Here is a 16997-nt window from a genome sequence, read left to right as displayed (position 1 = left end):
CACTTCGTACGACATTCGTACGAAATCCGTACGTCGTAACTTTTCGTAACGCATATTTTCGGAAAGAGCTCAATAAGTTCTACAGGTCCTCAATTGGTTTCATCTTAGTATTTCAAAAATTGCGACGTCCACGGGCGTGCAAAGTTCTGCCCATTCATTTTCAATGGGCAAAAAAACGCGTACTTACGAAGTTTTTACGAAAAACGTAAGTCCGATCGGAAAGCTGTATACAAGCCCACCATTCCCGATATGGACGCACGTTTTCTCTTTTGAACGAAGTCGATATTTCGAAAACTGCGGCACTAGTTAACCGGACAAAAAACAGGTGGAATAATAATAATAATAATAATAATAATAATAATAATAATAATAATAATAAGAATAAGACTTAAGAAGAACAGTACTGTGATTGCATACTGCAATCACACTAATAATAATAAGAAGAAGAAGAAGAATAAGACTTAAGAAGAACAATACTGTGATTGCATTACTGCAATCACACTAATAAGACTTAAGAATAACAGTACTGTGATTGCATACTGCAATCACACTAACTAGATTGCAGTTCCTACAGAAACTGCGAGTGTGATTGCAGTGCTGGCTGGTATCTGCTATGGTGTTGCTAAGGTGTTGCTAAGTGGTTGCTAAGGTGTGGCTATGGTATCCGGGGTGGTTGCTAAGGTGTTGCTAAGTGGTTGCTAGGTGGTTGCTAAGGTGTTGCTAGGCGGTTGCTAAGGTGTTGCTATGGTATCTGGGGTGGTTGCTAAGGTGTTGCTAGGTGGTTGCTAAGGTGTTGCTAGGCGGTTGCTAAGGTGTTGCTATGGTATCCAGGGTGGTTGCTAAGGTGTTGCTAGGTGGTTGCTAGGTGGTTGCTAAGGTGTTGCTAGGCGGTTGCTAAGGTGTTGCTATGGTATCCGGGGTGGTTGCTAAGGTGTTGCTAGGTGGTTGCTAGGTGGTTGCTAAGGTGTTGCTAGGCGGTTGCTAAGGTGTTGCTATGGTATCCGGGGTGGTTGCTAAGGTGTTGCTAGGTGGTTGCTAGGGTGTTGCTATGGTATCCGGGGTGGTTGCTAAGGTGTTGCTAGGTGGTTGCTAAGGTGTTGCTAGGCGGTTGCTAAGGTGTTGCTATGGTATCCGGGGTGGTTGCTAAGGTGTTGCTAGGTGGTTGCTAGGGTGTTGCTAGGCGGTTGCTAAGGTGTTGCTATGGTATCCGGGGTGGTTGCTAAGGTGTTGCTAGGTGGTTGCTAGGGTGTTGCTAGGCGGTTGCTAAGGTGTTGCTATGGTATCCGGGGTGGTTGCTAAGGTGTTGCTAGGTGGTTGCTAGGTGGTTGCTAGGGTTTTGCTAGGCGGTTGCTAAGGTGTTGCCATGGTATCCGGGGTGGTTGCTAAGGTGTTGCTAGGTGGTTGCTAGGTGGTTGCTAGGGTGTTGCTAGGCGGTTGCTAAGGTGTTGCTATGGTATCCGGGGTGGTTGCTAAGGTGTTGCTAGGTGGTTGCTAGGGTGTTGCTAGGCGGTTGCTAAGGTGTTGCTATGGTATCCGGGGTGGTTGCTAAGGTGTTGCTAGGTGGTTGCTAGGTGGTTGCTAGGGTGTTGCTAGGCGGTTGCTAAGGTGTTGCTATGGTATCCGGGGTGGTTGCTAAGGTGTTGCTAGGTGGTTGCTAGGTGGTTGCTAGGGTGTTGCTAGGCGGTTGCTAAGGTGTTGCTATGGTATCCGGGGTGGTTGCTAAGGTGTTGCTAGGTGGTTGCTAGGTGGTTGCTAGGGTGTTGCTAGGCGGTTGCTAAGGTGTTGCTATGGTATCCGGGGTGGTTGCTAAGGTGTTGCTAGGTGGTTGCTAGGTGGTTGCTAGGGTGTTGCTAGGCGGTTGCTAAGGTGTTGCTATGGTATCCGGGGTGTTTGCTAAGGTGTTGCTAGGTGGTTGCTAGGTGGTTGCTAGGGTGTTGATAGGCGGTTGCTAAGGTGTTGCTATGGTATCCGGGGTGGTTGCTAAGGTGTTGCTAGGTGGTTGCTAGGTCGTTGCTAGGGTGTTGCTAGGGGGTTGCTAAGGTGTTGCTATGGTATCTGGGGTGGTTGCTAAGGTGTTGCTAGATGGTTGCTAGGTGGTTGCTAGGGTGTTGCTAGGCGGTTGCTAAGGTGTTGCTAGGGTGTTGCTAGGCGGTTGCTAAGGTGTTGCTATGGTATCCGGGGTGGTTGCTATGGTGTTTCTAGGTGGTTGCTAGGTGATGTATATGCATAAATTTGATTAAATGGTGTTTGCACGTTGCTACGCAACGTGCAAATACATCAATCAGCTATGCACGCTAGGTTGCTCTGGCCGTTCGGGGGTGTCCAAACTTTTGACCCGTGGCTCCATTACAGACAGTACTGGGGGGCCGGGGTGTCCAAACTTTTGACCCGTGGCTCCATTACACACAGTACTGGGGGGCCGGGGTGTCCAAACTTTTGACCTAACGCTGATTTATCCCATAGCTGCTCCATTACACACAGTACTGGAGTTCTAGCTACCTGTCCTTCGATCTAGCTGCCGTCCTCCGATTGGCCCCATTCATTCCAATGGGGCCACTTCGTACGACATTCGTACGAAATCCGTACGTCGTAACTTTTCGTAACGCATATTTTCGGAAAGAGCTCAATAAGTTCTACAGGTCCTCAATTGGTTTCATCTTAGTATTTCAAAAATTGCGACGTCCACGGGCGTGCAAAGTTCTGCCCATTCATTTTCAATGGGCAAAAAAACGCGTACTTACGAAGTTTTTACGAAAAACGTAAGTCCGATCGGAAAGCTGTATACAAGCCCACCATTCCCGATATGGACGCACGTTTTCTCTTTTGAACGAAGTCGATATTTCGAAAACTGCGGCACTAGTTAACCGGACAAAAAACAGGTGGAACTAGATTGCAGTTCCTGCAGAAACTGCGAGTGTGATTGCAGTGCTGGCTGGTATCTGCTAAGGTGTTGCTAAGGTGTTGCTATGGTATCCGGGGTGGTTGCTAAGATGTTGCTAGGCGGTTGCTAAGGTGTTGCTATGGTATCTGGGGTGGTTGCTAAGGTGTTGCTAGGTGGTTACTAGGTGGTTGCTAAGGTGTTGCTAGGCGGTTGCTAAGGTGTTGCTAGGCGGTTGCTAAGGTGTTGCTATGGTATTTGGGTTGGTTGCTAAGGTGTTGCTAGGTGGTTGCTAGGTGGTTGCTAAGGTGTTGCTAGGCGTTTGCTAAGGTGTTGCTATGGTATCCGGGGTGGTTGCTAAGGTGTTGCTAGGTGGTTGCTAGGGTGTTGCTAGGCGGTTGCTAAGGTGTTGCTATGGTATGTTTGGTGGTTGCTAAGGTGTTGCTACGTGGTTGCTAGGTGGTTGCTAGGGTGTTGCTAGGCGGTTGCTAAGGTGTTGCTATGGTATCCGGGGTGGTTGCTAAGGTGTTGCTAGGTGGTTGCTAGGTGGTTGCTAGGGTGTTGCTAGGCGGTTGCTAAGGTGTTGCTATGGTATCCGGGGTGGTTGCTAAGGTGTTGCTAGGTGGTTGCTAGGTGGTTGCTAGGTGGTTGCTAGGGTGTTGCTAGGCGGTTGCTAAGTGGTTGCTAGGGTGTTGCTAGGCGGTTGCTAAGGTGTTGCTATGGTATCCGGGGTGGTTGCTAAGGTGTTGCTAGGTGGTTGCTAGGTGGTTGCTAGGGTGTTGCTAGGCGGTTGCTAAGTGGTTGCTAGGGTGTTGCTAGGCGGTTGCTAAGGTGTTGCTATGGTATCCGGGGTGGTTGCTAAGGTGTTGCTAGGTGGTTGCTAGGTGGTTGCTAAGGTGTTGCTAGGCGGTTGCTAAGGTGTTGCTATGGTATTTGGGGTGGTTGCTAAGGTGTTGCTAGGTGGTTGCTAGGTGGTTGCTAAGGTGTTGCTAGGCGGTTGCTAAGGTGTTGCTATGGTATCCGGGGTGGTTGCTAAGGTGTTGCTAGGTGGTTGCTAGGTGGTTGCTAAGGTGTTGCTAGGCGGTTGCTAAGGTGTTGCTATGGTATCCGGGGTGGTTGCTAAGGTGTTGCTAGGTGGTTGCTAGGTGGTTGCTAGGGTGTTGCTAGGCGGTTGCTAAGGTGTTGCTATGGTATCCGGGGTGGTTGCTAAGGTGTTGCTAGGTGGTTGCTAGGGTGTTGCTAGGCGGTTGCTAAGGTGTTGCTATGGTATCCGTGGTGGTTGCTAAGGTGTTGCTAGGTGTTTGCTAGGTGGTTGCTAAGGTGTTGCTAGGCGGTTGCTAAGGTGTTGCTATGGTATCCGGGGTGGTTGCTAAGGTGTTGCTAGGTGGTTGCTAGGTGGTTGCTAAGGTGTTGCTAGGTGGTTCCTAGGTGATGTATATGCATCAATTAGATTAAATGGTGTTTGCACGTTGCTACGCAACGTGCAAATACATCAATCAGCTATGCACGCTAGGTTGCTCTGGCCATTCGGGGGTGTCCAAACTTTTGACCCGTGGCTCCATTACACACAGTACTGGGGGGCCGGGGTGTCCAAACTTTTGACCCATGGCTCCATTACACACAGTACTGGGGGGGGGCCGGGGTGTCCAAACTTTTGACCTAATGCTGATTTATCCCATAGCTGCTCCATACACTCACAGTACTGGAGTTCTAGCTACCTGTCCTTCGATCTAGCTGCCGTCCTCCGATTGGCCCCATTCATTCCAATGGGGCCACTTCGTACGACATTCGTACGAAATCCGTACGTCGTAACTTTTCGTAACGCATATTTTCGGAAAGAGCTCAATAAGTTCTACAGGTCCTCAATTGGTTTCATCTTCGTATTTCAAAAATTGCGACGTCCACGGGCGTGCAAAGTTCTGCCCATTCATTTTCAATGGGCAAAAAAACGCGTACTTACGAAGTTTTTACGAAAAACGTAAGTCCGATCGGAAAGCTGTATACAAGCCCACCATTCCCGATATGGACGCACGTTTTCTCTTTTGAACGAAGTCGATATTTCGAAAACTGCGGCACTAGTTAACCGGACAAAAAACAGGTGGAATAATAATAATAATAATAATAATAACTAGATTGCAGTTCCTACAGAAACTGCGAGTGTGATTGCAGTGCTGGCTGGTATCTGCTATGTTGTTGCTAAGGTGTTGCTAGGTGGTTGCTAAGGTGTTGCTAGGTGGTTGCTAAGGTGTTGCTATGGTATCCGGGATGGTTGCTAAGATGTTGCTAGGTGGTTGCTAGGTGGTTGCTAAGGTATTGCTAGGCGGTTGCTAAGGTGTTGCTATGGTATCTGGGGTGGTTGCTAAGGTGTTGCTAGGTGGTTGCTAGGTGGTTGCTAAGGTGTTGCTAAGGTATCCGGGGTGGTTGCTAAGGTGTTGCTAGGTGGTTGCTAGGTGGTTGCTAGGCGGTTGCTAAGGTGTTGCTATGGTATCCGGGGTGGTTGCTAAGGTGTTGCTAAGTGGTTGCTAGGTGGTTGCTAAGGTGTTGCTAGGCGGTTGCTAAGGTGTTGCTATGGTATCCAGGGTGGTTGCTAAGGTGTTGCTAGGTGGTTGCTAGGGTGTTGCTAGGCGGTTGCTAAGGTGTTGCTATGGTATCCGGGGTGGTTGCTAAGGTGTTGCTAGGTGGTTGCTAGGGTGTTGCTAGGCGGTTGCTAAGGTGTTGCTATGGTATCCGGGGTGGTTGCTAAGGTGTTGCTAGGTGGTTGCTAAGGTGTTGCTAGGCGGTCGCTAAGGTGTTGCTATGGTATCCGGGGTGGTTGCTAAGGTGTTGCTAGGTGGTTGCTAAGGTGTTGCTAGGTGGTTGCTAGGTGGTTGCTAGGCGGTTGCTAAGGTGTTGCTATGGTATCCGGGGTGGTTGCTAAGGTGTTGCTAAGTGGTTGCTATGCGGTTGCTAAGGTGTTGCTAGGCGGTTGCTAAGGTGTTGCTATGGTATCCGGGGAGGTTGCTAAGGTGTTGCTAGGTGGTTGCTAAGGTGTTGCTAGGTGGTTGCTAGGCGGTTGCTAGGCGGTTGCTAAGGTGTTGCTAAGGTATCCGGGGTGGTTGCTAAGGTGTTGCTAGGTGGTTGCTAGGTGGTTGCTAGGCGGTTGCTAAGGTGTTGCTATGGTATCCGGGGTGGTTGCTAAGGTGTTGCTAAGTGGTTGCTAGGTGGTTGCTAAGGTGTTGCTAGGCGGTTGCTAAGGTGTTGCTATGGTATCCGGGGTGGTTGCTAAGGTGTTGCTAGGTGGTTGCTAGGGTGTTGCTAGGCGGTTGCTAAGGTGTTGCTATGGTATCTGGGGTGGTTGCTAAGGTGTTGCTAGGTGGTTGCTAGGTGGTGGCTAAGGTGTTGCTAGGCGGTTGCTAAGGTGTTGCTATGGTATCCGGGGTGGTTGCTAAGGTGTTGCTAGGCGGTTGCTAAGGTGTTGCTATGGTATCCGGGGTGGTTGCTAAGGTGTTGCTAGGTGGTTGCTAGGGTGTTGCTAGGCGGTTGCCAAGGTGTTGCTATGGTATCCGGGGTGGTTGCTAAGGTGTTGCTAGGTGGTTGCTAGGTGGTGGCTAAGGTGTTGCTAGGCGGTTGCTAAGGTGTTGCTATGGTATCCGGGGTGGTTGCTAAGGTGTTGCTAGGTGATTACTAGGTGGTTGCTAAGGTGTTGCTAGGCGGTTGCTAAGGTGTTGCTAGGCGGTTGCTAAGGTGTTGCTATGGTATTTGGGGTGGTTGCTAAGGTGTTGCTAGGTGGTTGCTAGGTGGTTGCTAGGTGGTTGCTAGGGTGTTGCTAGGCGGTTGCTAAGGTGTTGCTATGGTATCCGGGGTGGTTGCTAAGGTGTTGCTAGGTGGTTGCTAGGTGGTTGCTAGGGTGTTGCTAGGCGGTTGCTAAGGTGTTGCTATGGTATCCGGGGTGGTTGCTAAGGTGTTGCTAGGTGGTTGCTAGGTGGTTGCTAGGTGGTTGCTAAGGTGTTGCTAGGCGGTTGCTAAGGTGTTGCTATGGTATCCGGGGTGGTTGCTAAGGTGTTGCTAGGTGGTTGCTAGGTGGTTGCTAGGGTGTTGCTAGGCGGTTGCTAAGGTGTTGCTATGGTATCCGGGGTGGTTGCTAAGGTGTTGCTAGGTGGTTGCTAGGTGGTTGCTAGGGTGTTGCTAGGCGGTTGCTAAGGTGTTGCTATGGTATCCGGGGTGGTTGCTAAGGTGTTGCTAGGTGGTTGCTAGGTGGTTGCTAGGGTGTTGCTAGGCGGTTGCTAAGGTGTTGCTATGGTATCCGGGGTGGTTGCTAAGGTGTTGCTAGGTGGTTGCTAGGTGGTTTCTAGGGTGTTGCTAGGCGGTTGCTAAGGTGTTGCTATGGTATCCGGGGTGGTTGCTAAGGTGTTGCTAGGTGGTTGCTAGGTGGTTGCTAAGGTGTTGCTAGGCGGTTGCTAAGGTGTTGCTATGGTATCCGGGGTGGTTGCTAAGGTGTTGCTAGGTGGTTGCTAGGTGGTTGCTAAGGTGTTGCTAGGCGGTTGCTAAGGTGTTGCTATGGTATCCAGGGTGGTTGCTAAGGTGTTGCTATGGTATCCAGGGTGGTTGCTAAGGTGTTGCTAGGCGGTTGCTAAGGTGTTGCTATGGTATCCTGGGTGGTTGCTAAGGTGTTGCTAGGTGGTTGCTAAGGTGTTGCTAGGTGGTTGCTAGGTGATGTATATGCATAAATTAGATTAAATGGTGTTTGCACGTTGCTACGCAACGTGCAAATACATCAATCAGCTATGCACGCTAGGTTGCTTTGGCCGTTCGGGGGTGTCCAAACTTTTGACCCGTGGCTCCATTACACACAGTACTGGGGGGGCCGGGGTGTCCAAACTTTTGACCCGTGGCTCCATTACACACAGTACTGGGGGGCCGGGGTGTCCAAACTTTTGACCTAATGCTGTTTTATCCCATAGCTGCTCCATACACTCACAGTACTGGAGTTCTAGCTACCTGTCCTTCGATCTAGCAGCCGTCCTCCGATTGGCCCCATTCATTCCAATGGGGCCACTTCGTACGACAATCGTACGAAATCCGTACGTCGTAACTTTTCGTAACGCATATTTTCGGAAAGAGCTCAATAAGTTCTACAGGTCCTCAATTGGTTTCATCTTCGTATTTCAAAAGTTGCGACGTCCACGGGCGTGCAAAGTTCTGGCCATTCATTTTCAATGGTCAAAAAAACGCGTACTTACGAAGTTTTTACGAAAAACGTAAGTCCGATCGGAAAGCTGTATACAAGCCCACCATTCCCGATAAGGACGCACGTTTTCTCTTTTGGACGAAGTCGATATTTCGAAAACTGCGGCACTAGTTAACCGGACAAAAAACAGGTGGAATAATAATAATAACTAGATTGCAGTTCCTACAGAAACTGCGAGTGTGATTGCAGTGCTGGCTGGTATCTGCTATGGTGTTGCTAAGGTGTTGCTATGGTATCCGGGGTGGTTGCTAAGGTGTTGTTAGGTGGTTGCTAAGGTGTTGCTAGGCGGTTGCTAAGGTGTTGCTATGGTATCCGGGTGGTTGCTAAGGTGTTGCTAAGTGGTTGCTAGGTGGTTGCTAAGGTGTTGCTAGGCGGTTGCTAAGGTGTTGCTATGGTATCCGGGTGGTTGCTAAGGTGTTGCTAGGTGGTTGCTAGGTGGTTGCTAAGGTGTTGCTAGGTGGTTGCTAAGGTGTTGCTAGGCGGTTGCTAAGGTGTTGCTAGGCGGTTGCTAAGGTGTTGCTATGGTATTTAGGGTGGTTGCTAAGGTGTTGCTAGGTGGTTGCTAGGTGGTTGCTAAGGTGTTGCTAGGCGGTTGCTAAGGTGTTGCTATGGTATCCGGGGTGGTTGCTAAGGTGTTGCTAGGTGGTTGCTAGGTGGTTGCTAGGGTGTTGCTAGGCGGTTGCTAAGGTGTTGCTATGGTATCTTGGGTGGTTGCTAAGGTGTTGCTAGGTGGTTGCTAGGTGGTTGCTATGGTGTTGCTAGGCGGTTGCTAAGGTGTTGCTACGGTATCCGGGGTGGTTGCTAAGGTGTTGCTAGGTGGTTGCTAGGTGGTTGCTAGGGTGTTGCTAGGCGGTTGCTAAGGTGTTGCTATTGTATCCGGGGTGGTTGCTAAGGTGTTGCTAGGTGGTTGCTAGGTGGTTGCTAAGGTGTTGCTAGGCGGTTGCTAAGGTGTTGCTATGGTATCCGGGGTGGTTGCTAAGGTGTTGCTAGGTGGTTGCTAGGTGGTTGCTAGGGTGTTGCTAGGCGGTTGCTAAGGTGTTGCTATGGTATCCGGGGTGGTTGCTAAGGTGTTGCTAGGTGGTTGCTAGGGTGTTGCTAGGGTGTTGCTATGGTATCCGGGGTGGTTGCTAAGGTGTTGCTAGGTGGTTGCTAGGTGGTTGCTAGGGTGTTGCTAGGCGGTTGCTAAGGTGTTGCTATGGTATCCGGGGTGGTTGCTAAGGTGTTGCTATTTGGTTGCTAGGCGGTTGCTAGGGTGTTGCTAGGCGGTTGCTAAGGTGTTGCTATGGTATCCGGGGTGGTTGCTAAGGTGTTGCTAGGTGGTTGCTAGGTGGTTGCTAAGGTGTTGCTAGGCGGTTGCTAAGGTGTTGCTATGGTATCCGAGGTGGTTGCTAAGGTGTTGCTAGGTGGTTGCTAGGTGGTTGCTAGGTGATGTATATGCATAAATTAGATTAAATGGTGTTTGCACGTTGCTACGCAACGTGCAAATACATCAATCAGCTATGCACGCTAGGTTGCTCTGGCCGTTCGGGGGTGTCCAAACTTTTGACCCGTGGCTCCATTACACACAGTACTGGGGGGCCGGGGTGTCCAAACTTTTGACCCATGGCTCCATTACACACAGTACTGGGGGGGGCCGGGGTGTCCAAACTTTTGACCTAATGCTGTTTTATCCCATAGCTGCTCCATACACTCACAGTACTGGAGTTCTAGCTACCTGTCCTTCGATCTAGCTGCCGTCCTCCGATTGGCCCCATTCATTCCTATGGGGCCACTTCGTACGACATTCGTACGAAATCCGTACGTCGTAACTTTTCGTAACGCATATTTTCGGAAAGAGCTCAATAAGTTCTACAGGTCCTCAATTGGTTTCATCTTCGTATTTCAAAAATTGCGACGTCCACGGGCGTGCAAAGTTCTGCCCATTCATTTTCAATGGTCAAAAAAACGCGTACTTACGAAGTTTTTACGAAAAACGTAAGTCCGATCGGAAAGCTGTATACAAGCCCACCATTCCCGATAAGGACGCACGTTTTCTCTTTTGGACGAAGTCGATATTTCGAAAACTGCGGCACTAGTTAACCGGACAAAAAACAGGTGGAATAATAATAATAATAATAAGAAGAAGAAGAAGAATAAGACTTAAGAAGATCAATACTGTGATTGCATTACTGCAATCACACTAATAATAAGAAGAAGAAGAAGAAGAAGAATAAGACTTAAGAAGAACAATACTGTGATTGCATTACTGCAATCACACTAATAATAATAATAATAAGAATAAGACTTAAGAAGAACAATACTGTGATTGCATTACTGCAATCACACTAATAATAATAATAAGAAGAAGAAGAAGAATAAGACTTAAGAAGAACAATACTGTGATTGCATTACTGCAATCACACTAATAATAAGAAGAAGAAGAAGAAGAATAAGACTTAAGAAGAACAATACTGTGATTGCATTACTGCAATCACACTAATAACTAGATTGCAGTTCCTACAGAAACTGCGAGTGTGATTGCAGTGCTGGCTGGTATCTGCTGTGGTGTTGCTAAGGTGTTGCTAAGTGGTTGCTAAGGTGTGGCTATGGTATCCGGGGTGGTTGCTAAGGTGTTGCTAAGTGGTTGCTAGGTGGTTGCTAAGGTGTTGCTAGGCGGTTGCTAAGGTGTTGCTATGGTATCTGGGGTGGTTGCTAAGGTGTTGCTAGCTGGTTGCTAGGTGGTTGCTAAGGTGTTGCTAGGCGGTTGCTAAGGTGTTGCTATGGTATCCGGGGTGGTTGCTAAGGTGTTGCTAGGTGGTTGCTAGGTTGTTGCTAAGTTGTTGCTAGGCCGTTGCTAAGGTGTTGCTATGGTATCCGGGGTGGTTGCTAAGGTGTTGATAGGTGGTTGCTAGGGTGTTGCTAGGCGGTTGCTAAGGTGTTGCTATGGTATCCGGGGTGGTTGCTAAGGTGTTGCTAGGTGGTTGCTAGGTGGTTGCTAGGGTGTTGCTAGGTGGTTGCTAGGTGGTTGCTAGGGTGTTGCTAGGCGGTTGCTAAGGTGTTGCTATGGTATCCGGGGTGGTTGCTAAGGTGTTGCTAGGTGGTTGCTAGGTGGTTGCTAGGGTGTTGCTAGGCGGTTGCTAAGGTGTTGCTATGGTATCCGGGGTGGTTGCTAAGGTGTTGCTAGGTGGTTGCTAGGTGGTTGCTAAGGTGTTGCTAGGCGGTTGCTAAGGTGTTGCTATGGTATCCGGGGTGGTTGCTAAGGTGTTGCTAGGTGGTTGCTAGGTGGTTGCTAGGGTGTTGCTAGGCGGTTGCTAAGGTGTTGCTATGGTATCCGGGGTGGTTGCTAAGGTGTTGCTAGGTGGTTGCTAGGTGGTTGCTAGGGTGTTGCTAGGCGGTTGCTAAGGTGTTGCTATGGTATCCGGGGTGGTTGCTAAGGTGTTGCTAGGTGGTTGCTAGGTGGTTGCTAGGGTGTTGCTAGGCGGTTGCTAAGGTGTTGCTATGGTATCCGGGGTGGTTGCTAAGGTGTTGCTAGGTGGTTGCTAGGGTGTTGCTAGGCGGTTGCTAAGGTGTTGCTATGGTATCCAGGGTGGTTGCTAAGGTGTTGCTAGGTGGTTGCTAGGGTGTTGCTAGGCGGTTGCTAAGGTGTTGCTATGGTATCCGGGGTGGTTGCTAAGGTGTTGCTAGGTGGTTGCTAGGTGGTTGCTAGGGTGTTGCTAGGCGGTTGCTAAGGTGTTGCTATGGTATCTGGGGTGGTTGCTAAGGTGTTGCTAGATGGTTGCTAGGTGGTTGCTATGGTGTTGCTAGGCGGTTGCTAAGGTGTTGCTATGGTATCCAGGGTGGTTGCTATGGTGTTTCTAGGTGGTTGCTAGGTGATGTATATGCATAAATTTGATTAAATGGTGTTTGCACGTTGCTACGCAACGTGCAAATACATCAATCAGCTATGCACGCTAGGTTGCTCTGGCCGTTCGGGGGTGTCCAAACTTTTGACCCGTGGCTCCATTACACACAGTACTGGGGGGCCGGGGTGTCCAAACTTTTGACCCGTGGCTCCATTACACACAGTACTGGGGGGCCGGGGTGTCCAAACTTTTGACCTAATGCTGTTTTATCCCATAGCTGCTCCATACACTCACAGTACTGGAGTTCTAGCTACCTGTCCTTCGATCTAGCTGCCGTCCTCCGATTGGCCCCATTCATTCCAATGGGGCCACTTCGTACGACATTCGTACGAAATCCGTACGTCGTAACTTTTCGTAACGCATATTTTCGGAAAGAGCTCAATAAGTTCTACAGGTCCTCAATTGGTTTCATCTTAGTATTTCAAAAATTGCGACGTCCACGGACGTGCAAAGTTCTGGCCATTCATTTTCTATGGGCAAAAAAACGCGTACTTACGAAGTTTTTACGAAAAACGTAAGTCCGATCGGAAAGCTGTATACAAGCCCACCATTCCCGATATGGACGCACGTTTTCTCTTTTGAACGAAGTCGATATTTCGAAAACTGCGGCACTAGTTAACCGGACAAAAAACAGGTGGAATAATAATAATAATAATAATAATAATAATAACTAGATTGCAGTTCCTACAGAAACTGCGAGTGTGATTGCAGTGCTGGCTGGTATCTGCTATGGTGTTGCTAGGTGGTTGCTAAGGTGTTGCTAGGTGGTTGCTAAGGTGTTGCTATGGTATCCGGGGTGGTTGCTAAGGTGTTGCTAGGTGGTTGCTAGGTGGTTGCTAGGCGGTTGCTAAGGTGTTGCTATGGTATCCGTGGTGGTTGCTAAGGTGTTGCTAGGTGGTTGCTAGGTGGTTGCTAAGGTGTTGCTAGGCGGTTGCTAAGGTGTTGCTAGGCGGTTGCTAAGGTGTTGCTATGGTATCTGGGGTGGTTGCTAAGGTGTTGCTAGGTGGTTACTAGGTGGTTGCTAGGTGGTTGCTAAGGTGTTGCTAGGCGGTTGCTAAGGTGTTGCTAGGCGGTTGCTAAGGTGTTGCTATGGTATCTGGGGTGGTTGCTAAGGTGTTGCTAGGTGGTTACTAGGTGGTTGCTAAGGTGTTGCTAGGCGGTTGCTAAGGTGTTGCTAGGCGGTTGCTAAGGTGTTGCTATGGTATCCGGGGTGGTTGCTAAGGTGTTGCTAGGTGGTTGCTAGGTGGTTGCTAGGTGGTAACTAAGGTGTTGCTAGGCGGTTGCTAGGGTGTTGCTAGGCGGTTGCTAAGGTGTTGCTATGGTATCTTGGGTGGTTGCTAAGGTGTTGCTAGGTGGTTGCTAGGTGGTTGCTAGGGTGTTGCTAGGCGGTTGCTAAGGTGTTGCTATGGTATCCGGGGTGGTTGCTAAGGTGTTGCTAGGTGGTTGCTAGGCGGTTGCTAAGGTGTTGCTATGGTATCTTGGGTGGTTGCTAAGGTGTTGCTAGGTGGTTGCTAGGGTGTTGCTAGGCGGTTGCTAAGGTGTTGCTATGGTATCCGGGGTGGTTGCTAAGGTGTTGCTAGGTGGTTGCTAGGTGGTTGCTAGGGTGTTGCTTGGCGGTTGCTAAGGTGTTGCTATGGTATCCGGGGTGGTTGCTAAGGTGTTGCTAGGTGGTTGCTAGGGTGTTGCTAGGCGGTTGCTAAGGTGTTGCTATGGTATCCGGGGTGGTTGCTAAGGTGTTGCTAGGTGGTTGCTAGGTGGTTGCTAGGGTGTTGCTAGGCGGTTGCTAAGGTGTTGCTATGGTATCCGGGGTGGTTGCTAAGGTGTTGCTAGGTGGTTGCTAGGTGGTTGCTAGGGTGTTGCTAGGCGGTTGCTAAGGTGTTGCTATGGTATCCGGGGTGGTTGCTAAGGTGTTGCTAGGTGGTTGCTAGGGTGTTGCTAGGCGGTTGCTAAGGTGTTGCTATGGTATCCGGGGTGGTTGCTAAGGTGTTGCTAGGTGGTTGCTAGGGTGTTGCTAGGCGGTTGCTAAGGTGTTGCTATGGTATCCGGGGTGGTTGCTAAGGTGTTGCTAGGTGGTTGCTAGGGTGTTGCTAGGCGGTTGCTAAGGTGTTGCTATGGTATCCGGGGTGGTTGCTAAGGTGTTGCTAGGTGGTTGCTAGGTGGTTGCTAGGGTGTTGCTAGGCGGTTGCTAAGGTGTTGCTATGGTATCTGGGGTGGTTGCTAAGGTGTTGCTAGATGGTTGCTAGGTGGTTGCTATGGTGTTGCTAGGCGGTTGCTAAGGTGTTGCTATGGTATCCGGGGTGGTTGCTATGGTGTTTCTAGGTGGTTGCTAGGTGATGTATATGCATAAATTTGATTAAATGGTGTTTGCACGTTGCTACGCAACGTGCAAATACATCAATCAGCTATGCACGCTAGGTTGCTCTGGCCGTTCGGGGGTGTCCAAACTTTTGACCCGTGGCTCCATTACACACAGTACTGGGGGGCCGGGGTGTCCAAACTTTTGACCCGTGGCTCCATTACACACAGTACTGGGGGGCCGGGGTGTCCAAACTTTTGACCTAATGCTGTTTTATCCCATAGCTGCTCCATTACACACAGTACTGGAGTTCTAGCTACCTGTCCTTCGATCTAGCTGCCGTCCTCCGATTGGCCCCATTCATTCCAATGGGGCCACTTCGTACGACATTCGTACGAAATCCGTACGTCGTAACTTTTCGTAACGCATATTTTCGGAAAGAGCTCAATAAGTTCTACAGGTCCTCAATTGGTTTCATCTTCGTATTTCAAAAATTGCGACGTCCACGGGCGTGCAAAGTTCTGCCCATTCATTTTCAAGGGGCAAAAAAACGCGTACTTACGAAGTTTTTACGAAAAACGTAAGTCCGATCGGAAAGCTGTATACAAGCCCACCATTCCCGATATGGACGCACGTTTTCTCTTTTGAACGAAGTCGATATTTTGAAAACTGCGGCACTAGTTAACCGGACAAAAAACAGGTGGAATAATAATAATAACTAGATTGCAGTTCCTACAGAAACTGCGAGTGTGATTGCAGTGCTGGCTGGTATCTGCTATGGTGTTGCTAAGGTGTTGCTAGGTGGTTGCTAAGGTGTTGCTAGGTGGTTGCTAAGGTGTTGCTATGGTATCCGGGATGGTTGCTAAGATGTTGCTAGGTGGTTGCTAGGTGGTTGCTAAGGTATTGCTAGGCGGTTGCTAAGGTGTTGCTATGGTATCTGGGGTGGTTGCTAAGGTGTTGCTAGGTGGTTGCTAGGTGGTTGCTAGGCGGTTGCTAAGGTGTTGCTAAGGTATCCGGGGTGGTTGCTAAGGTGTTGCTAGGTGGTTGCTAGGTGGTTGCTAGGCGGTTGCTAAGGTGTTGCTATGGTATCCGGGGTGGTTGCTAAGGTGTTGCTAAGTGGTTGCTAGGTGGTTGCTAAGGTGTTGCTAGGCGGTTGCTAAGGTGTTGCTATGGTATCCAGGGTGGTTGCTAAGGTGTTGCTAGGTGGTTGCTAGGGTGTTGCTAGGCGGTTGCTAAGGTGTTGCTATGGTATCCGGGGTGGTTGCTAAGGTGTTGCTAGGTGGTTGCTAGGGTGTTGCTAGGCGGTTGCTAAGGTGTTGCTATGGTATCCGGGGTGGTTGCTAAGGTGTTGCTAGGTGGTTGCTAGGTGGTTGCTAGGTTGTTGCTAGGCGGTTGCTAAGGTGTTGCTATGGTATCCGGGGTGGTTGCTAAGGTGTTGCTAGGTGGTTGCTAAGGTGTTGCTAGGCGGTCGCTAAGGTGTTGCTATGGTATCCGGGGTGGTTGCTAAGGTGTTGCTAGGTGGTTGCTAGGTTGTTGCTAGGGTGTTGCTAGGCGGTTGCTAAGGTGTTGCTATGGTATCCGGGGTGGTTGCTAAGGTGTTGCTAGGTGGTTGCTAGGTGGTTGCTAAGGTGTTGCTAGGCGGTTGCTAAGGTGTTGCTATGGTATCCGGGGTGGTTGCTAAGGTGTTGCTAGGTGGTTGCTAGGTGGTTGCTAGGGTGTTGCTAGGCGGTTGCTAAGGTGTTGCTATGGTATCCGGGGTGGTTGCTAAGGTGTTGCTAGGTGGTTGCTAAGGTGTTGCTAGGCGGTCGCTAAGGTGTTGCTATGGTATCCGGGGTGGTTGCTAAGGTGTTGCTAGGTGGTTGCTAGGCGGTTGCTAAGGTGTTGCTATGGTATCCGGGGTGGGTGCTAAGGTGTTGCTAAGTGGTTGCTATGCGGTTGCTAAGGTGTTGCTAGGCGGTTGCTAAGGTGTTGCTATGGTATCCGGGGAGGTTGCTAAGGTGTTGCTAGGTGGTTGCTAAGGTGTTGCTAAGGTGTTGCTAGGTGGTTGCTAGGTGGTTGCTAGGCGGTTGCTAAGGTGTTGCTAAGGTATCCGGGGTGGTTGCTAAGGTGTTGCTAGGTGGTTGCTAGGTGGTTGCTAAGGTGTTGCTAGGCGGTTGCTAAGGTGTTGCTATGGTATCCGGGGTGGTTGCTAAGGTGTTGCTAGGTGGTTGCTAGGGTGTTGCTAGGCGGTTGCTAAGGTGTTGCTATGGTATCCGGGGTGGTTGCTAAGGTGTTGCTAGGTGGTTGCTAGGTGGTGGCTAAGGTGTTGCTAGGCGGTTGCTAGGGTGTTGCTATGGTATCCGGGGTGGTTGCTAAGGTGTTGCTAGGTGGTTGCTAGGTGGTTGCTAAGGTGTTGCTAGGCGGTTGCTAAGGTGTTGCTATGGTATCCGGGGTGGTTGCTAAGGTGTTGCTAGGTGGTTGCTAGGTGGTTGCTAGGGTGTTGCTAGGCGGTTGCTAAGGTGTTGCTATGGTATCCGGGGTGGTTGCTAAGGTGTTGCTAGGTGGTTGCTAGGTGGTTGCTAAGGTGTTGCTAGGCGGTTGCTAAGGTGTTGCTATGGTATCTGTGGTGGTTGCTATGGTGTTTCTAGGTGATTTATATGCATAAATTAGATTAAATGGTGTTTGCACGTTGCTACGCAACGTGCAAATACATCAATCAGCTATGCACGCTAGGTT

The sequence above is a fragment of the Astyanax mexicanus genome, chromosome 5 (assembly GCF_023375975.1).
Source record: "Astyanax mexicanus isolate ESR-SI-001 chromosome 5, AstMex3_surface, whole genome shotgun sequence".
NCBI lineage: Eukaryota > Metazoa > Chordata > Actinopteri > Characiformes > Acestrorhamphidae > Astyanax > Astyanax mexicanus.
This window is presented reverse-complemented; position numbering follows the sequence as displayed.